Here is a 22,357-nt window from a genome sequence, read left to right as displayed (position 1 = left end):
CCACATTCTCCCACATACACACTTCAGCATTCAGCATCTCCCTTCAGGAGAGGAAGGGGCTCTGTACTGCAGACAGGGTCAGATCCACGCTCCTGCAGCCAGTGCGAGACAAGCTTTCCAGTTCAGACAGCCAATGCCCCTCTCTCCTCATAGACTCCCCACCACAGTTATCTCAGCAGCCACAGCACAGGACTGTAAGGTGCTTTTATCTCAAACAGCCCAGCACTCTGGCAGATAGCTGGATCCAGCTCCCCTGCAGCAGGGCACAGAAAAGCAGCCAGAATTCCCACCCAAACACCACTTTAAAAGGCTTTGAGTGCACTATTTTTGCTTCCTGAACTCTAGCAAGAGCTGCTGCATCCATATAAAACATGTGCATGGGTGGTGGGCTCCACATTTTATATTCTGAGCCCACAGTAACAGCAGTGGTACCCTCCTCCCACCATTAGTCCAGGTGGGCCATGAGCTGCAGAGTTATACATCACCATCTCCTAGGAGATAATTAAATACTTATTTGCATACTTGGTCTCCTAGGGAGAGCCAGCAGCAGTAGCAATAGACAGAAAGCACCAAGATGGCCAGCTACACCACACAGCTCACCTGCAGATTCAGAACAGCACTCGCCCCAATGCAGTCACCCAGCCCTGCATATAGGCTCTGCAAAAGAGAAGTGCTCAAAGAGCAACCTGAGCACCAGAGCTCATGGCACAGCACTGACAGCTGCTTTCCCAAAGGACTCCTAGAGGTCAAGCACCTCTGAAAGGCACAGAGGAAACTCGGTGTGCTGCAGTGAATGCACCAGAGCACCTTCAGTCACATCAAGAGTGTTTCTGCCAGCCACGTATTTCTAAGCATGGTGAGCAAAAAAATGCTGAAGCAGGAAAAAAAAAGAAATTAATATAGCATCGTTAATTATTAATAGACCTATACGTGCTTCCTCTATAGTCCCAGAAGTCAACTCATTTCCTTGAGCACTGCATGACGGACTGCTGGGGTTCAGCATTTTGGAATCTGCAGTGCTTTGCAATGCCTGATGGCCCATCTTCATTTCTGACCTGACCTCCCAGGACCACCAACACCGGGCATGGGTCCATCCCAGCCTCTTCCTCAAACTTTTCAGAGGGAAAACTACATTGGCCACCTGATCACAGACACACATGAGCATCAGCTCCATGAGGAAGCAAGGGAGCACCGTGCCAAGTGCAGTATGTAAAGAAGGCCCCAATTAAAGCATCAGTGACGCTAGATGCTCAGGAGGGAAAAGCTTTTCACCTCCGCACATAAGCATATTTTTTTCCCAGGCATTTTCTGAGCCTTGAAGTTCAAAAAGCCCCTATAGCTCTGGGAGCTGGGAGCTGTTTGTGCTCACGTTGGGGCTCTTCAGTCCCCTTCCCCGCCGCAGGGCCCAGAGATAAGTGGGAGCGCAGACGAGCTGATCACCAGCCCAGCCCCGCCACCAGAACGCTGCTTTAAGGGCTGCTGCCTCCCAGGGAACCTCAGCTCTCCTGGGCCCGCAGCTCCAATTTACATCACAACACAGGTAATAAAAACTGCCCTAGCTGTCAGCTGGCTGGAAACACCCACCGGCACAGTCAGAAATGCTGTGCTCTGTCCTACTTTTGGACTTAAAAACATCGGATGAAAAACAAGAGAGGAAATCATGCATGCCCATCCCAGACAGGGGCAGGCTTGCCCTGAGCAGCACAGCATTGCCAGGCTGCGCTGCTGCTGCACCTGCAGGGCACAGGTAACCAGCACTGGGCATAGGCGTTTTATTCCCATTATTATAAAGCACTGAAGGAAATGGGCCATTGGGAAAAACAAGCGTTAATGAAGTCCTAGCAACAACAACAGCTGAAGGAGCTAAAGCAGCTGCCAGGGCTGTTTGCAGCCCCAGGAAAAACCCCACCAGCAGGAGCAGGCTGAGTACAGAGGTGAGGAGCAGCGGCTGTGGGCTGCTGCACAGTGAGGATGTCTGGCTCTCAGACCCTGAAGATCTGCAGACCTCAGGCTCCTGTGCCTGGGAGGATGGTTTGGACAGCCTCATAGGTTTGCTTGATTTTGAATTGTTGAGAGAAGAACTATACAAGCATAGAAAGCCAGCTGGGTGTTGTGTATGTGTAAACTAGCACTGTGTCCTGAAAACTCAACACCAGACTTGCTGCCCCATTAGTCAGAGTGTTTTTCTCCCAACAATACTAGAGTGACATAGAGTAAAACTTCTATCAATTTATTTATGGCACCACAGAAAGGGGGCTTTTAGGCTTTTACCATAGAAATGCAATTAGGCTTCACAAAAAGAAGCTGAGCTGCAAGCAGGCTCTGGCAGGCTCAGGCTTCTAAGAGCTGCCAGCAGTTTCTCAAAAAGACCACATGGGTTTTTCTCCAACTCCTCTTATATACAAAAGTGTTCAGCCAACAGTTATACTAGCAAGTACCAAAATAGCTGAGACCCTCTTGGTGCAACACACCTCACGCAGCATTGTGTGAGAGCCAGCTTGCTTGGCCCCATATGGAGGGAAGGCTTCCAGGGCATTACACAAGGCAGTTCCTCCATCATACAGGGCACCACAGCATAAGAACAGGCACACAGCACCTGCAAGGCACAGGAGAGCAGGGAAAGCCATAAAGCTTTGGGCAGCCGCCTATACTACCAGACAGCACCACAAACAGGGCAGCAAGGAGCCAAGGGCTTACAGTGACCTTGTCACAGGCAGAGCCCTCACCAACCTGGTACATCCAGCAGCATCCCAGTAAAGGTCACATCTCTGGCCACCATCAGCACAGGGAGCAAAAAGAGTACCACAAAAGCCTGAGCTTCCTCAGAGACCAGGCAGACCTACAGCAGATCTCTGACTAGAGAAAGTGCCCTGGATGGAGCTTAAATGGAGCCCAGCTCATGGGTGGGGTGGTGGAGCAGCTGAGGATGATTAGGACTTAGCAGTGCCATGTGTGATTTGAGCTGCTCTGTGCTGGGAGCTTCAGGGTTAGATTGCTGCTGCTAGTTCCATTGTACAGCAAGGCAATCAGAAAGCTGCTGTAGGATCTTGGGGAGCAGATGTTTTTCTTTTCCTCACTTTTATGGGTCTTCCTAGGAGCAAATCCTCAACTTCAGTAGATTCTCAACCCTTGGGTTCTTCAGCGCCAAGGCCAATACCACTACCTGTCCCCTGTGCTGAGGGGATCTAAGCAGTGATTATAAATATCCAAAAGAATGGGAGTCATGTGGATGGGGCTGTGCTCTATTCCATGGTGCTCAGTGTCAGGACAAGGGGTGCTGGGCACAGACTGGAGCCTAGAGCATTCCATATGGCCACGAGGAAGAAGTTCTGTGCTGTGGTGGTGTCAGAGCCCTGGTACTGAGCTCAGAGAGATGGAGGAGACTCCTGCAGAGAGATCCAAGCCCACCAGCACACTTTGTGTGCAGCTCCTCAGGGAACTGCTGTAACATGGGGTTGGACTGGGAGAGCTCCAGAGGTCCCTTCCAACCCCTATGGTTTTAGGATTCTGTAAATCACATTGTTGGAGAAGTCAGAAGTAAAGAATGGAACCTTTTGGTGTCTGTACCACAGACACTTGCTGCCTCAGCACATAAACATCTGCTCTCCTCAGCTTGTTGCTTTTTAGAGCATTTCCAGGCCATCATGGAGGACACACTCAGAAGAGCAGATCCTGGTGATGAATTGACTGTTGTGCTCCTGAGCCCAAAGCTCCGTGGTGGGCAGATGAGGATGGGAGAAGAATGGTAGTGAGGAGGCTGTGTGAGTCCCTGTACAAGTGGCAGCTCACAGACAACAGCAAGCCTGCTGTTCCTGCTGCTGAGCAGTTGTTTGGGCCAATGGTGAAAATAATCACCTGAGGGGTTAGGAATTGCATGACAGTGACAGCCCCAAGCCGTTCATGGAATCATAGAGTCATTCAGGCTGGAAAAGACTTCCGAGATCCCCAAGCCAAACCCCAGCCCACTCCACCCTGCCCACTGCTCACATCTCTCAGTGCCACATCTCCACTGAACACCTCCAGGGATGGTGACCCCACCACTGCTGGGCAGCTGTGCTGCTGCAGCACCACCCTTCGGGAGCAGCAGTGTTTTGTGTCACCGTCCATCTCCCCCCATGCCAAAGCTGTGCCCAAAAATGCACAGTGAAGCCCTTGGGCAGTGGTGACTTGAATGCGTCAAATCTGTTGCCCTTCACCTGCATACACAGACCCTCTGAACCAACTTTGCACCTGGAACCCCCCAGATGTGTGATGAAGCATAATCAGTCTAGCCACTGTCTCTGGTCCTTTTGTCACAAGTTATCTGCCTTGTGCAGGCAAAAAGAAAAAAAAAAAGCATTCATTCAAACGCTTATATTCCTTATACTATAGCCCAATTGTACCAGCAGCTTAGTGATTTTGAATCTGCATATCCACCTAAAGGCTAACCCATTTTTTAGGATTAAAGAGGAAAACAAAAATAACTCAGTCGCTTCCAGCCAGAAGAAAAATCTATGATTCACTTCATTAATCAATATCTAGGTCACTCTCCAAATACACACGCTCTGAAGGAAGACAAATTAAAATTTTCTCTTCACAAAAGTCACTATTTGAGAAATGTGGATTTGTGATTTGAACGCTGGCCTGCAAAGATTTCGGTACCAGCAGCTGGTTGCTGGGAGGTGATGCTCTGGGCACCCTGTGAGCACAGCTGCAGGACAGGGAACGTGCTGCTGTCCCCACTCTTAGCCCCAGACTTGGCCAGCAGTCTCTGAAGGATTGCGTGTGCCCACTTATCAGCCAGTGCCTGCCTGTCAGAGCCCTCTCGAGGACTTACGCTGAAACAGGATCGCCAAGTAGAAAATAAATGGCTTATTGAGGCGATAGATAATAGATTCTGAGTGGCCAGTAATAAATGAACTAGCTGTGTTAGCACTAAATAACTCGAGACTAGCCAGTAATTAATTAATGACTCACCTGAGTGCTACCCACAAAGCAACAGAGGCATGATTTCAAACTGAAACGTCCCTGCAGATGGAAAGGAGGGTGGCTCAGACCCATCCAGCCAGTGCCTCCCCTCAGCAAACACTGGCAAAGGCCGGATCTATAGCCTTGGCGAGATGGCACCGAGCCCCAGGTGTGTAAGGCAACCCTTACGAGGTTTGTTGTGTTACTGACTGAGAGAGAGGCTGAGCATATGGCTGCTGTGGAGGTTGCTCTTTGGGCTTCACTCTGGGTTCCCCACCACTCACCAGGTGTCACTGGTCACTGCAGTCGCACAGCTCCAGCCTGACCCATGCTTTGACCACACAACCTAGTGCCCAACTCCTGCCTTGGTTCAAGCCCAGTGCAAGATGAGCACGTTATTTAAATTGCATTCTTGCTCAAATTCTGATTCTTTTCTGATATACCTCCGTTCTGTGTGCCCTCAGCACAGCCCAACAGGCACGAAGAACAAAAAGCAAAGCAAAGCCCGACACAGGCTCTGTGCTTCAGTCCAAGACTCTTTTTCTCTGACTTCTTGAGTGAATTTGAAAGATCAGGCTAAGAATCCTAATTAAATTCACAGTTTTCAATACTCAGGTACTGCCAGAGATTGCTCTGCTCGGTCTTTCCGCAGGAGCACAGAGGAGCTTTTGAAGTTTTCAGGACTTCTCTTCCTATTTTCATTCCTGAAAGGCACTTTCTGTTCTTCATTCTGTCAGATGTAGACTCCAGGCACTCAGCTTTTGCAACTCACACACGTTTTTCTCCATCAGCGCTGACTCAGTCTTAGAAAAACAGCAATAACTCAAAAGTTTCTGTTTTCCCTCAGCCCTTGTTTTTCTTAGCTGTCTCCTGGGCTGGCTTTACTTTTATGCAAATGCTACGCGATTATGCAAAAAGATCTAATTAGATTGATTGATACTGTCATATCAACAAAACCCAGACCTACTTTCAAATCCCCGCGAAGCGCGCGTGCCAGGCAGGGTTCTCATTTCAGGGGTGTTCTTTGGGGACCTGCTTTGCATTCTTATTGTTGCAGAACCTGGGCCCGCTCCCCACATGGTCCTTGCTGATTTCTGTAATCAGAGTTTTCATCTGTGGCTTTGAATTATCTCATGGTGTTTGGCCAGCACTGCTGCTGCAGTGGCGAGGGCAGCAGCACCAATGCACGGCTCCAGGCCCAGTGCTGCAGCCCAGCGTAGGATTCCATGATTTCAAACGCCAAGTGTGCATTGAGCCACATCACATCAGGGCATCTGCAGCTGTGGTGAACTGGCTTGACAGTTTCTGTCCACTGAATTCTGCTTCCACACCTAAATACACCAAAACACCTGTGGAGGTCGGTGTTTGTGATGGACGAAGAAAAGAAATGCCCAGACGTGGGACTGCAGAATTACTTCTTTCAGCTCTGCTTTGCTCACAGTAAGGCTTAGGGCGATTTGGGAGCCACGCCATGCCTGAAAGCCACTGCTGAGGTCTGGAACTTGCCCCATTTCAGAGATAGGTGCTGGCACAGACAGGCTGTGTCCCTGGGTCCCAAGCTGCCCATGGCCATGCCCAGCTCGGAGCTCCCCACAGCAGAACCCTGCACAGCTCACACACCTCCCAGCCCTGCCCATGGTCTATCAGTGTGTCTGGTTTTCTTCCCAGCTGACTGATTTCTCGTTTAAAGCCAAGTTTCTTAATACTTGTTAAGATGCTAGTACATTCTATTTCCGCTCCTGCAGTGCTGAAGATCATCCATCTCTTCCTCTCTCAGAAGAGCTGTATTGATGCTTCCCAGCTCAGCATTGCTGAGCATATTTCTGGTCTTTATCCCGACATTCCCTTGGCGTATTTCTGACTTTTGTACCGACATTGCTAATGAAAATATTAAATAAAATTGGTCCTTTCTCTTGTCTGTCAGAAAATTCACTCGCAACTCCCTCCAGCCTGCAGCTCCCGCTAACACTGTTTTTCATTTCTCCTTTAGGCAGTTATTCATCTCCTTGATCATATTATGGCTTTTCATTATTATCCATCTTCTCCAGTTTAAGTCATAATATCCCATCTGGTACAGCAGCAACTGTTTTATTTCTTTGGTCCCTGTGTTTAACATAAATCATCCTTACTGCAAATGGAGATAATGTATACGCTTTGTTTGGGCCAATGGGAACATTACCTTTAAATTCCATCCATCCTCAACACATAGAATCTCCACTTCTCCCTTTGTTCTTTTTTATGTTAATGACCTTTTTATTTATAGGAGCACTTAGTGTTTAATATCCCTTGTGAGATGCAGCTGAGCCTGCCTGAAAGCTCTCCCTGTGATTCCTGGCCTTGCGACAGCAGGGACTGACCATCAGCTCTTCCCCTCATTTGCAGAAGATGCTGCTTACCCCTAATTCCTTTCTCAGGTGGATCTGCACTTTCTACCTTGGGACCAAATTTCACTCGACTGTGGCCCTGTGGTCTCCATCCAATTTGTTTTTTGCCCGCATTCAGCTCAGATCTTCAAGCCACCTCATCTTACGAGCAGACCAGCTGCATTTTTACATTTGTCCCTTTGAAATTCAAAGCTCGGTCTCTTCATTAACAACACAGCTCCAGCTGACCCCATCAATTCCCTCAAACACACAGTAATTTAAGGTGAGATGACTTACAAGTTCTCCGTGCACTGCTTTTCTCAAAGGCATCAGTTCTCCATAAAGCTCTTCTCTTTGCTTACCCAAACACTCAGCAGATCATTATCTCCCATTGATCAGCATACTGCCAGGGAGGTACACATCTGGCTGCCACACTCCAAAGCAGCACTGACTCACCAGTTTCTCTGCACCTTTTTTATGCCTTGCTTGTCCCTGGGCAGATAAGGGCTCTTCTACTGATGCGATTCCCCTCTGGCCACCCAGGGGTGATAAATGTGGAGGCTCCCACCCAAGAGCTTAGAGCAGGTTTCTGTGTCACCCACGGAGCATCTTCACCTGCTCTCATTCACAGCAGTTCCAAACAAGAAACGAGGACTTGTCTGTATTTTCCATCCTTTCTGTTCTTGTATTCTTCCAGTGTTCCCTTCATTGTTGCATGCACCTTCCAATCATCCTGAACTTCACCCTGGTGCTCCCGAATGGTCCTTGCACCCGCAGCACTGCTGCTGAGGACTCCTGTTGCCCTTTCTTGATGTTACTGCTGTAATATTTAGTGCCAGATCTCCTGTTGGTTTGACTTTTTACCCTTTTTAGCTAATTTCTCTTACTGAATCGGGTGCCTTTCTTTCTACCACAGCTGTTTTCTCAGCACCACCACCTTATTTTTTCTACTTGCCATTCAACCCTCTTTCTTCTACCATTGCTGTTTGCCACTGTTACACGATTTCCTATGTCTCGGGATCACAGAATCACAGAATGGCCGGGTTGGAAGGGACCCCAAGGACCACGAAGCTCCAGCCCCCCTGTGCCATGCAGGGCCACCAACCTCCCCATTTCACAGCAGCCCAGGCTGCCCAGGGCCCCATCCAACCTGGCCTTCAACACCTCCAGGGATGGACGGGGTGCAGTCAGAGACATGAAACACCAGTAAAGTAATATCAGAAAAAGGAATGTGAAAAAATAAAATGCCTAATGCCCCTTAAATATTTTGGAAGGAATATTCTAAATGGAGGGAGCAGGAGCTGTTGGCAATGCTCCTTAGATTTAATACTGCATAAATATGCCGATTTTTGCTTTCATCTTATTAATTTCAATTGCAAACTAAGCAAAGCTTTCATTCATTTTCTTTTATTGAAGGAAATCAAAATACATCCCATGTCCAGCAATTAAACAGTTTGTTTCTGAACTCCATAAACTTTAATATTCCACTCGAAATGCTATGGTAGGAGGCATGTTAATTGGGAATGCTTTAACCACAATTTTTGCTGGGCTTCAAAATGTTGTAGCAACTCATCAATGCCATTTTTGACATAATTAAATCTTCCGGAGAAGTGAAAATGCAGAACAACGTCAGATTTAGAAGAGAAGGAAAAAGGAGTTCAGGTCTTCCATCGACACAGCCCATAGGGCTCCAACAAAGCCCAGCGTTTGCTTTCTGTTGGGGTGCTTCATCTCCCCGCTGACATTTATGGCATTCTCATAAAAGCTTAAAAGCTCATCTTGTAGTGTAATCAAGCTAAAAAGTCACGCCATCACAACGCTGTGATCGCTGAGGCAATATGTTAGAGGTGTTCAAAAAAAAACATGTGTTCAATCTGCAATAGGAGAGCAACAGGATGCTGTAACGTCAAAGCCTGTAGTTAAATCTGTCATAAACAGTAATATTTTATTTAACTCCAGGTAAAACTCAGCTGACAAAAATACTTTATGGCTGCCTATTAATGTGAATAGCAGCCATGCATCATCACTAATGCAGGAAACAAATCAGGCAGGCAACTGTTTAATAAGAAATATCTTCTGGGTTGTGTTCATCTTTGTCATCTATTGCTTCAGCTTTATCTTGTGTGCAGGTGCGTGCCTCGCTGTGCTTGTTCGGGATATTTGATGTCACTGCTGAGTGCACTCACTGCTGCAAGTGTCACAGAAGCACAGAACAGCCCAGGTTGGAAGGGACCTCAAGGATCACGAAGCTCCAACCCCCCTGTGCCATGCAGGGCCACCAACCTCCACATTTCACAGCAGCCCAGGCTGCCCAGGGCCCCATCCAACCTGGCCTTGAACACCTCCAGGGATGGACGGGGCATCACAGCCTCTCTGGGCAGCTGTTCCAGCACCTCACCCAGCAAGGGCTGAGTGCCTGTAGAGACCCAGGGCCAGAGCAGAGCTCACTGGGGCTGCCCAAGAGCTCCGTGCAGGACACACTGCTCCCAGGGCTCCAACCCTGCACCCCTGGGCACTGACTGCCCGCTCCTCACCTGCACTGCTCATGGGCTGATTTGCTGAGGTGCAACTTGGAAGCACAATTTCTGCTCTCCCTTTGCCCAGCTCTGTATAGCAGAGGAGACACATGGAACAGCCACACATGTGGGACGTGGGCAGTGGGCATGGTGGGGGTGGGCTGGGGTTGGGCTTAGAAGTTTTGGAGGTGATCTTGGAGGTCTTTTCCAACCTTAATGATTCTATGATTTTACAAGAACATAAAGGTAAATTCCTACAATGACGAAAGTGGGAAAACACTTGCAATGTGAGGAGAGATATACATGCTGGTCTTGGGCATGCATTAACACAGCCCTCTTGCTGCTTGTTGGAAGCATCAGAGGCAGCAACCAACATCCCCGGAACGCTATGGAGGAAGTGATGTGGAACTCAGCAGGAAGAAATCCCCACCAGAAGAAAAGAGCAGCTGGTCCTAAGGAGGCTGCAGGGCTTGGGATTGCTCAGGCTGTCTCTGTGTCTGAATTTCAGCCCCTACCCTCACTAAGGATCCCCAGAATTTGATGGCAGAGGCTCCACTGCTGAGAGCAGCCCCGTGCTTACAAGGACTATGAGTGTCAAAGGCACCAGGGCAGAGTGAAGCTGGCAGTGCAGTGTGAGGGCAGAGCAGCAGCAGGACCAGGCAGAAGGCTTCCCCAGGTCTGCAGGAGCTTTCCTTACCAGTGAATGGGAAACAGAGAATGAAAACATTCAGAAATTCACAGAATCCTAGAATGGCCTGGGTTGCAAAGGAGCACAGTGCTCATCCAGCTCCAACCCCCTGCTGTGTGCAGGTCGCCAACCAGCAGCCCAGGCTGCCCAGAGCCACATCCAGCCTGGCCTTGAATGCCTGCAGGGATGGGGCATCCACAGCCTCCTTGGGCAACCTGTTCCATCGGTTGGGATTCACGCACACCAGACACAGGAGGTGTCTGGATGAGCACTGTGAGGCCAACAGAGCATCTCTGCTCCCAGCGCAGCCTTGGCTTCATCCCCACAACACATGTAATTGCTGTATCAGGAACAATCACAGCTCTGCTCTAACCCAGAAATCAACCACCAGCTGAAGGGGTGAGCGGCCACTCCTCCACACCAGGGTCTGGTCCCTCAGCTCAAGCTGTGTAATCTGAGCACAGTGATGTTCATTTATTATTCCTGATGATGGGATGCATAATGCCATACCAAAGTGTCTTCAGCAGGCTGTAACAGAGAAAAGCAGATGGAAGCCAGAGATGTGCTAATTAAGTCTGCTAATAGAAATGTTAATTAAAAAACCTTGAAGAGGAAAGGACATTTTATAATCTCCTGGTGCTCTCGAGTGATGCAAAAATGTCCAGTTGGAAGAAGCAGCGTCCTGCTGGAGGCGGTCAGGAAGGACTGGTGGGGATGGTCTTTGTGCCCCAGCCCCAAATCACAGAAGCATTAATTAGGGCTGGGTGCCCCCCAGCTCAGGCTGCCCAGGGCCCATCCATGGCCTCAGCCACTTCCAGGGACAGGGCATCCACAACTCTGGGCAGTGCCAGGGCCTCACCACAAAGAGGGTTCAGGACCCACCTTGGCTCAGGGATGCTCAGAAAGGACATCCACTGCTGCAGCTCAGGAGGGATGCGGCATTGGTGTGATGCTCTTGGCTGCTCTTGGCTGTGGTTCCTGCCACAAAGACAACTCAGGTTTTGGTTCCCACTGTTGGTGGATCCATGTGCACTCACCTAGAACACCAGCAGGCTCTTGTTCCCCCTCTGTGCTCTTCCATGTGTAGCACAGAGACCACGTTCATACTTGCCTAAGCCTGCTGAGAGCACAGCCACAGCCGGGCGCTCCTGGGTGGCTTTGGGGCCAGGGGAGGCCAGTGGCACCCACAGGGCAAATTAGCTGGCTCTGTGCAAGGGAACGTGGCTGTATCAGGCTTGTTAGTGGAACTCAGCACAGCGCTGAGAGGCACATTAATTAGCAGGGCTGAGAGGTATTTCAAAGGCCCTCTGTAATTTATCTGTGAGCTGGATTAAGCCAGAGAGCAGGAATCAGCTGAGTCAGCAAGGCACTTCATTATCTCTGTGTCTCTTCAGCATGAATATCGAAACCTTCCTGGGCTGCTTGAAAAGGAGCCCATCTGAAACACAGCCTAATGAATCCAAGCCGTTGACAGAAATGTACTTATCAGGAGAAGCCTTTGATTCTGTGAAAAGCTGCTGTGATAATTGCAGGTAATTAGAGCACAGAGTCTGGACTGGGACAGAGCTCCTGCTTGTGCAGCTCAGCAGGAGAAATCTGAGTGCTGCACACAGCTCTGGTTGTTGTGCACTGCTCTGGGTGCTTTGCTCTGGGTGCTGTGCATTGCTATGGGTGCTGCACACAGCTCTGGGTGCTGTGACTGCCCTGCACCTAGGTTGCTTGCTCCTGGGCTCTGCATCCAGTTTGGATTTTAATTTCCAGCAATAGACAAACCACTGCAGCTCTTGTTAAGATGTCTTCATACTTCATCACCTGCAGTGATTTCTGATTTCTAATCACAGAATTCTAATCTCAGTTTGTCTAATTTCATAGGATCACAGAATGGTTTGAGACGGAAGGCACCCTTCAAGGCCCTCTGGTCCCACTCTCAGCAACACACAGGGCACCCACAGCTCCATCAGTGCTCACAGCCCATCCCCTGACCTCGGCTGTGTGCAGGGATGGGGCAGCACCGCCTTTCCAGGCAACCTGTGCAGTGCCTCACCATCCTTAGAGTAAGAAACTTCTTCTTTATATCCAACCTAAGTCTCCCCTCTTTCAGTTTGAAAAAAACCCAGAGGGTACCATGCCTGTGCATGTGATGCTTTCATTAAGACAACAGCTGCACTTATCTGTGGCTCCATGGGTGGAAAACGTGAGCTTCAGGAGAAACCACTGGGATGAGGTTTGGTAGATGGAGGAAATCTGGGCTGACAGGAGCAAACTCCCGATGCCATTGGTTAGCTCCAGGACCCGCAATGCAAAGGCAGGCAGCTGCAGGCTGTGGGACTGCTGTCATGGAGCACAGGGCCCTGCACTGAGTGCTGCCCACCATCCCCAGCCCTGCCAGCATCGATCCTGCTGCTTGCATCCACATCGCCATGGCAACCAGCCGGTCTCAAATCAGCTAATGGCAGAGATTAGCAGGAGAATACTTAGGAAATTCTTATCAACTGTTACTACTATTCCAGTTTGCTTCATTTCACACTGTACAAACCTCTCTCTGTGGTGAATTAAAAGTGAGCACATCACAAAGTATTTGCTTTGTGGTCCAGCTGACTTCCTCATAACAAACCTGGATGAATTATAAAAAATGCAAAGTGCTTACAGGCATGAGAAATTGAAGTTTTGTTTGGGTCATTACAAAAAACCTCTATTAGTTCACCTTGAGAAGAGCTCATATTGAAATGGAAATATATCTCGTCCTTAACTGCCCGTATCTCCTCACTAAGCAGGCTGCTTTCCATGCCATGTAAAAGCAGAAGTGCAATAAGTTGTTTAAAATGCTTCTCATTGCTCACTCCATGTTCTGCAGCTCCCAGAGAAGCGGGCTGCACTGTGCCACTGTGCAGAGAGGCAGTGGATGGCACTCTGCTCTTGGTACACATTGAGCACTTCCTCTTTATTACCCATTTGCTGTTTGCTGGTGCCCCAATTAGTGTAATTCATACTTTGCTGAGGCAATTGAGAAACAGTGGTTTTCTGCACTTTGCTTTGGAAAAGTTTGTGGGAGGTGACAGTGCAGTGAAACAGAGCACAGTGCAGCACAGCACAGCAGGTGCTTGCAGCCAGATGGATGCATTCCTTGCAGTGCCCTTCTTCTAAACCTGCAAACCCCTAAAAGCACAAGGTATTTGAAGGCGGAGGAAATTAAATATCTGTGAAAATGCCTCTAGTATCAAAAGGCGTTGTGAGCTGATGCTCTGAACCACTCCTGTGGAAGGAAGACGTGGCTTAAGCTCTCATACTGCCCAGAATGGCATTTCATGTAAAGAAGCAATATCAGAAGAGGAAAAAGCACAAAAGATGCCAAGCAAAGCCAGCAAAGCGGCCATGGGATGTTAACAGGGCTTTGCTCTGTGCCTGCTGCCTCGCTGTCTGCCCTGAGCAGTGATGTGGGGACACTCCGGGGTCCAGCTGCAGTGGCAGCATCCAAACATGCACATGCATTGGGCTCAGAACAGCTCAGCTCTGAGCCTGGAGCTTGTCAGTGCTCCAGCTGTTCTTTACAGATATGCTCTGCAGCTGTGCTCCAGCTGTGCTCTGCAGCTGTGCCTGCTGCCAGCGCCTGGCAGCCCACAGAGAAACTTGGGACACAGAGCTAATGCATGGGTACAGCAAGCAGCTTGTAGGAGCCATGTGCCTTTGCAGCCCAGCTGCACCCCTGCATGCAGTGTGAGAAATGCACTCTGTGTGCTACCTGTCCTCTGCAGAGCCGCTGCAGGTCCGGAATATTAAATCTAGGAGAGGAAAAACACTGCCCAGGTGGTTTGTGCTGTCACAGCTGAGCACAACACGAGAGATTTTGAGCCTGAAAGAGGTCTCTTCCACCTCCTTTTGTGGTTATGGAGAACCTTTCTAACTTTGTGACACAGCCTGCAAACAGAGGGTTGGTGCGCAGCCTCCCAGCAGCCGAGATGACAGAGGGTGGCTCTGAACAAAGTTCTTAGGAGTTTGAGAGGGGGTAAAAAGGAGCAGTTCTCTCTCTGTTGAATTCCTTTTGCTTCATCCATACCCAGGGTCCACCTGAGCTCAGGATTCCCTCAGCTGGTGGTGGAGCAAGCAAGGAGCAGCCGGGCAGCTGTGAGCAGGCTGTGCTGGGGGGGGAAGGGAATGGTATAGAATGATAGAACCATAGAATCACTGAGGTTGGAAAAGACCTTAAAGATCACTGAGTCCAACCGTGACCTAACCATACTGCCCTAACAGCCCTCTGCTAAATCATGGCCCTGAGCTGTTCTCTTTCGTTTCTGTTTGTAGTCTGCTGATCTTGAAAACTAAGACGACTGCTGCTATCAAGGCTTGCACAGCCAGGGCTGTTGTAATGGAAATTGCCTCCTTGATCTGGGACACGTGAGCCCGAGCAGATGAAAGGAACTGGTGAGCAGCGGGTCAGCAAAGCCAATCCTGCTCCGTTTATGGGCTTCTGAAGCATTTTCAAACTCGGCTCTGACGTCAAAGGAGAGCCTTGTTTAACTTCTGCAGCGGATCGCTGTTCCCTTCCTCTAAGCTGGAAACGAGCAGCAGTGCAGGCAGCACGAGCGTGGCTGCAGCCTGGAGCTCCTCCTGCACAGGGCAGTGGTGTGGGGGGACCTCGGAGAGGGGATCCTGGGTTTGTCCCTTTGCCTTACAAGGAGGAATACAGTACTGAACAACTGGCATAGCAATCCGGAGAGCCGTGTTTGCCCATCACATCTCTTTAGAACTCATCCTTTTCTTATTCACAGTAAATAACCTGCAAAGTGACATAAAAATAAAACCCCATCACAGGAAAAGTGGCTTTTTAGAGGGTAGGTAGAGACAACTTCAGAGCAAGAAAAATAGAGCATTGGGAAATAACTCAATATTCAGGACATCAGACCGTCCTCATCAACTTGTCAGTAGAAAACTGTGATTTATAGAATCACAGAATCCTAGAACGGCCTGGGTTGCACAGGAGCACAGTGCTCATCCAGCTCCAACCCCTGCTGTTTGCAGGTCACCAACCAGCAGCCCAGGCTGCCCAGAGCCACATCCAGCGTGGCCTTGAATGCCTGCAGGGATGGGGCATCCACAGCCTCCTTGGGCAACCAATTTAGTGGGGGTTTTTTGCAGAAGTGCCATGATTTTGTTATTGAAGTTTTCCAGCAGATAAAGTTGTACACACTGACAAATCAGCAGCTTCTTCTGGGGTATTTGCTCAGGGATTTAATCAGAAAGTTGAATAAATTGTGGCATTTATTATCAGATCATTGAGTGACAGGTTTAAACTTCAGTCAAATATTTGGTCTTTTTTAATATGCCACTGTCGCTGCGTACATACAGCAAAGTATTTATTAATCAAAGAATAAAGTTCACGTATGTGGAAGTAAGCACAGGAAGAAGAGCACTGAGCATATTTCAAGCTACTTTTGGAAATAATTACTTGCTAAAAGAACACCTTGGGAAATTCTTGCTTAGCACAGATGGGGTAATTCTGATTTATGGTATTGCACAGGGAATTATTCTATACTTTTTTTCCTCCTGAATTCTAAAACTTTGTTCTGCTCTCCAGTCTCAACTTACGACAATTGAAAACCCGCTTGTCCTCATACCAGCACTGCCCTTTTTGTTACATACTGCCTTTTCCTCCCCAGGGTTTGGCCCCGGTGTGTTTCCCCAAGGCAATCGTGTCCTCTTCCCATTCCGCCTTGGCTCATCTAATGAAGCCATACTGTTCACCTCTTATCAGGGGAGAAGCTCTTCATTGGAGCTGGTTGCAGACAGTTTAGCAGTGCTTTAGCTTCTGCACAGCACACACTGATATCCATCTGCTATCGTGCAAACGAGCAAGTAAATAAATAAGGGGCAGAGAACGAGCTGTCCTCCATCACAGCAAGTTCATTACTTCTGAGTGCAGACTGTGCCTCTGCGAGGCTCCTTCCCTTCACTTTTAATGAAGCAAGCTGAATTCCTCTGTGTTATCTGCAGAATACATGTGTGTATAAAACAAAATAAGTACAAGGAGCCAAGCTGAGAGTTTTTAAACAGTAATCTGTAAACATGATACTGAAGCAGGTCTCTGAGTAAAACCAGCACTATCTCAGGAGGAAGAATTTCTGTCATAGAATCAACATTCCCAGCCTAGCAGCCCCACCAGCAGCAGTAGGAAACTGGTCCCAGCACCAGGATAACTGTGATAGAATCATGGAATCACAGCATGGCCTGGGCTGCAAAGGAGCACAGTGCTCATCCAGTTCCAACCCCCTGCTGTGTGCAGGTCGCCAACCAGCAGCCCAGGCTGCCCAGAGCCACATCCAGCCTGGCCTTGAATGCCTGCAGGGATGGGGCATCCACAGCCTCCTTGGGCAACCTGTGCCAGTGCCTCACCACCCTCTGGCTCAAAAACTTCCTCCTCATATCCAACCCAAACCTCCCCTGTCTCACTTTAAAACCATTCCCCTTGTCCCATCACCATCCACCCTCACACACAGCCGTTCCCCTCCTGTTTATCCGCTCCCTTCAAGCACTGGGAGGCCACCATGAGGTCTCCATGGAGCCTTCTCTTCTCCAGGCTAAACAATCCCAGTTCCCTCAGCTTTTCTTCATAGGAGAGCTGCTCCAGCCCTCTGACCATCTCAGTGCCCTCCTGTGGACCTGTTCCAAGAGCTTGGCTTTGAGCTACAAGAGGAGCGATTTGGGTCGGGCGTTCATCAGCAATTCTTCACCCAGAGGCAGAAAGGCCCCAGCACCGCCCAGAGCTGTGGGTGCCCCATCCCTTGAAGGTGCCCCAGGCCACAGATGTGGCTCTGAGCAGCTGATCCGAGTCTCTCCATACCAAGAAATAAGAGCCTGGCACGCCACTGCCTTCAGGACGTGCTGTACAAACAGGGAGAGAATGAAGTAGATTTTCCCCTCGCACCGCAGGGATTTAAAGCAGCTGGAAGAAGGCCAAAAATAAATAAATCAGTATCCTCTGATGCTTTGAGCTCGGAGGAAGGAGAGCATATCTCAGCCTCCTTGTAGCAGTGACAGATTAATGGCTTCGTGAGCTTGTAGGAATCAACCCTAACGCAAAATGCATCTGCCACACAACTGGCAATACCTGCCACACGTTGTAACGCGGTGTGCTAACTTAAGGCAGCACCTACCTTAATGTGCAGCAGCACGAGGGAACAGGAGACCTTTTCACAAACACCCACGTTCCTCTGCACACAGGAGCTGCTGCATCCCCTGCACTGGGAGGAATCCTCCAGGCTCTCTAGGTTGGTACATGCATCCCTGTGCCCCCAAATCACTGCTCAGTGTGACGGCAGCATCGGGTCCCAGCACCCCACAGCTGCCCCACGCTCTGCCAAGCACTCAGACAGACATCCTGGCATGGGCAGACAGTGTACCATCTATTTGGTGATGTCCTGGGGGACATCAAATCACCTTTTCCTTTGGGGATCACCTTTTCCTTTAGGGAAAAGCAGCACTGCTTCTAAGGCTGAGCACTGCTGACCTTTCAGTCCTCACAGCTGGGGGTAAAAGACTGCATTTCTGTGTGCCTCCATGGCTACGCAAAGCAAGCAGAACCTCAGCCTGGAACTGAGCTCATCTCATTCATGCCAGCGGCTCTTCCTTTACAGACCAGGACGATTCCTGATGGGAAGTGAGGTGCAGCCTCACCACCAGGCCCAGCACGCTGCGGGATGTGCCATGGAGATGAATATTTTGTGTCTGCAAAGGTCTTTGGATAGGGAAATTGCTGAGCATCACGTTTTATATTCCTAAATGATGCCAGGACTGTGATGTACACCAGAATCAGGTTCACCTGTCAGAGTTTGCATGGTGACGTGGTCGAAGCAGGATTGTAACAGTGCTTATTAGAGCCAGCAATGATGCAATTTAAAAATATAAAAAACAAAATGTTAATTGCTGTGCACTGAGATAAGAGCCCATTGAAGCTGCACTATGTTTTAGTTCTAAGTCCTATGGAAAGCAGAGTACACAATCATTTGCATTACATCAGGCTGCAAAAGGAGGTCATCTGTTTCACTGATGCCCAAAATCTTCCCATTTCTTCCAGCTATGTGAATTGATCTAATAATAATAATAAAAACATCCAATTGAAAAGAAATACTTTGAGTTGAGTTCTGCAGAATGAGTCATGGAATGGGTGCTTAGCACTGCCCAGTAACACCCAATTAGGGCACAGAGCTGAGCACAGGGAGAACAATTCCAGCAAGTGGGGAATGTGCTTAGGAGGCAGAACTGCATCTGTGTGCCCAGAAATGAGCTCAGCTCAGGCACAGAGCTGGGGCTTCAGCCCATGGGAAGTACCAGAGGGATGCTGTCTGTATGAGATACCCTGCTTGGTCACCAGCCTCATAGCAGAGCCAACAGCATTGAGCAGGCAGCTAACAGAGGGCATGGGAATGAGCAGATAGAGGAGAAACCAAAGCTGTCGGACCTTGCAGGCTTGGGCTGCAGGCAGGTGGAGGAGAAGTCAAAAGTGCCAGACTGGCTGCAGGCTGTCAGCAGGGCTCTGCTCAGCTTTCCCCATCCTTCAGCACAGCACCACCAACAGGAATGGGTGCAGGGAATGGAGTGCCAGGGAAGGCTCTCAACTGGGGCCATGGCTTCTTCTCTGTGAGGTGTCAGCCTGAGTTAAGGGTTCACATTGGTGGTGAATGACTGACCTTCAGGCAGAAGCAGGAGTCCTCCATAGCTCCAGGGAAGGGCACTAGGCAAGCAGAAGCAGAGCCTTCCAGAGGGTCAAAGCAGACATACTTCTAGTCCTCATCCAAACACAGCCAAACTGCAGCTTTCTCTTTGGAGAAGAGAAGGCTCCATGGAGACCTCATGGTGGCCTCCCAGTGCTTGAAGGGAGCAGATAAACAGGAGGGCTGTTTGTGAGGGTGGATGGTGATGGGGCAAGGGGAATGGTTTTAAAGTGAGACAGGGGAGGTTTGGGTTGGATATGAGGAGGAAGTTTTTCAGCCAGAGGGTGGTGAGGCACTGGCACAGGTTGCCCAAGGAGGCTGTGGATGCCCCATCCCTGCAGGCATTCAAGGCCAGGCTGGATGTGGCTCTGGGCAGCCTGGGCTGCTGGTTGGCGACCTGCACACAGCAGGGGGTTGGAGCTGGATGAGCACTGTGCTCCTTTGCAACCCAGGCTGTTCTATGATTCTATGATTCAATTTGACCCCAGCCATACCCAAAGCTGCCACCCAACAGCTTTGCAGAGCAGACAGCCTCAGCTGGGGGTGCTGCCGCTGCCCAATCAGTGCAGGTGTGGGTGCAGGGATGGGGGGCACCCACATCGTGTCTCCTGGGCTCCAGGCAGCCTCAGAGGGCTGCTCTTGGCACGCTGCTCCCACTGCTTATCATGACTGCAATGCTACCTCGCCTGTATTTTCTGAACAGCAAAATTGGGATGACTATTAAAGCTGAAATGAGGCATTATGAGAGCTTTTAGATTTATACAGCCAATGCCTCAAAAGAAATAGAAGGCTCCATTATAATGAGAAAGAAAGGAAAACCTTTTCCAGAGCCCATTACAAAAAAAATAAAACACATCAGCGTCGGCTGCTCTGAAAAGAATTCTAATTGAAGCTTTATGACAAACGTGCCAAAACAGCCATCTCAGTATCATTCATGAAACGCAGCAATAGGCTGAAGAAACAGCCGTAAGTAACACGGTAAAAAATTGTTAATTAAACATTTAATGTAATGGGGCTCGTGAGCCGGCACGGCTTTCTGTGCAGCTCTATTCTCAGTGCTCGCTGAGCTGAGCAGCAGTTCATCTCCCCACTCTTGGAAATTATGGACTGGGAGTTCATTACGAAGGCAGAAGTGCTACCTGTGCTGCTCACTGCTGGGAGGGCTGAGATGGGAGGCAGTGAGGAGCTTCCCTGCACCCCACACAACCCCATGCCTCCACCCAATGGTGCCGGTGGCCATGGGTCTTATGGCAACCTGGGGAAGAGGGCAATAGAGTATCCTTCTTCTTGTGACGGCCTTATTAGTATGTTTGTTCAAATGCATCAACCTAATGAGGCCGTGCCATTGCAGCAAACTGCTGGTTTGAGTATTGCTGGAGCCTCAGAATATCAGAAGACGTCCGGGGGAAAAGAAAGGCTATTAGTTAAACACAAGTAGTCACGAAGTAATAGCAAAAACTGCCAAAAAATACATTGGTTCCACTAATAACTGCAGCACATAATGTAAAGGGGAGAATTTAAACATACTCATATTTTATTTCTAGGCACGAATAGCTACAAGCTACTCTGAGCATCACAGACACGCTCGCCACAGGAAGATCCATCACTGCTCTCAGACAGCAACATCTGAACCACACGTTAAATTAGGCAAGATGAGAAAAGGCACATTATTCAGAAATGCCAGAGACACTCAGCTCCCTTTTCCTTTGGCATTCTGCTGCTTATTGCAAGTGGGACTGCAGCCGAAATCATAGCATGGCCTGGGTTGCAAAGGAGCACAATGCCCATCCAGCTCCAACCCCCTGCTGTGTGCAGGTCGCCAACCAGCAGCCCAGGCTGCCCAGAGCCACATCCAGCCTGGCCTTGAATGCCTGCAGGGATGGGGCATCCACAGCCTCACTGAGCAAATCCACTGTGCTGACAAGAAAGGGGTGCACACAGCACAGCACAGCACAGCACAGCACAGCACAGCACAGCTCTGCTTATCCTCACTGCTTCAAATCTAGGGTCAGAAGGATGCTGAGCTATCCACAGGTCTGTCCCTTGGGAGCCCACAGGAGCTTAGCTGGCTTTGCTATGTGGATGTGCATCTCCCCAGGGAGGAGGTAAATGGGGATTTGTTATCTAATGGTTGCACATACCCATAACTTCAGTCTGTTATGGCTTCAGTATCTAAAGAGGGGCTGTAAGAAAGAAAGGGGCAGACTCTGTAGTGGGGTCTGTGGTGATAGAACAAAGGGAAATGGTTTCAGACTGAGAGAGTTAGATTGAAGATAAGGAAGAAGTTTCTTACACTAAGGGCAATGAAGCACAGCACAGGCTGCCCAGAGAGGCGGTGCTGCCCATCCCTTCACACAGCCGAGCTCAGGGGATGGGCTCTGAGCACTGATGGAGCTGTGGGTGTCCCTGTGCACTGCAGGGGTTTTGGACCAGAAGGCACTTAAAAGTCCCTTCCAACTCAAACCATTCATGATTTTAGGTGATTCTGAAACCCAGCCCAGCAAACACTCCACGAGCTCCATGTGGGTGGAGTAGTGACACGCTGCATCCACCAGCTCACCCAGGAACAAAGCCTGTTTCCCAGCACCCATACGAACCCCTTGCTCTGTGGAGGAGAGCCAGGTCCTCAGTTCTTTGTGTTAGCAATAAACTTCACTTGAAAAGAACACAGACCTGGAGGGTGCCCAGCTTGCACTGGTGAGCACCACTGTCTGGCTTCTAGCAAGTCACCACAGCTTTCCTCAAACCATCCATCACTTGCCTGCAGATATTCAGTGAAGTGACACCAGGTTGCCCTCAAACACTGAATTTTGTTTCCCCTCGGGCTGGCATATCTCCAGATGAACTGCACTGAAGGCCTGGGCACATTCCTCCTGGCAGCAGAGCCGAGATCTGCAGCCTGAAGGGCAGTGGGCAGCCCTGGAGGGAGCTGAGGCTGCCTGGAAACTGCTATCTGTACAACTATAGAATGGATGAGGTGGGAAGGAACCTCTAGGTCCACCTGGTCCAACCCCTGATCAAGCAGAGACATCCAGAGTACGTCTCCCAGGAGCACATGCAGGCAGCCTTTGAAGGGTGACAGAGCACTGAGCAGGCTGCCCAGGGAGGTGGGGCAATCTCCTTCTCCAGCAATATTCC

Source organism: Lagopus leucura, unplaced genomic scaffold (genome assembly GCF_019238085.1).
Source record: "Lagopus leucura isolate 7727_CA_CO unplaced genomic scaffold, USGS_WTPT01 Super-Scaffold_1, whole genome shotgun sequence".
NCBI lineage: Eukaryota > Metazoa > Chordata > Aves > Galliformes > Phasianidae > Lagopus > Lagopus leucura.
The sequence above is the reverse complement of the archived record's forward strand: the minus strand, read 5'-3'. Positions refer to the sequence as shown.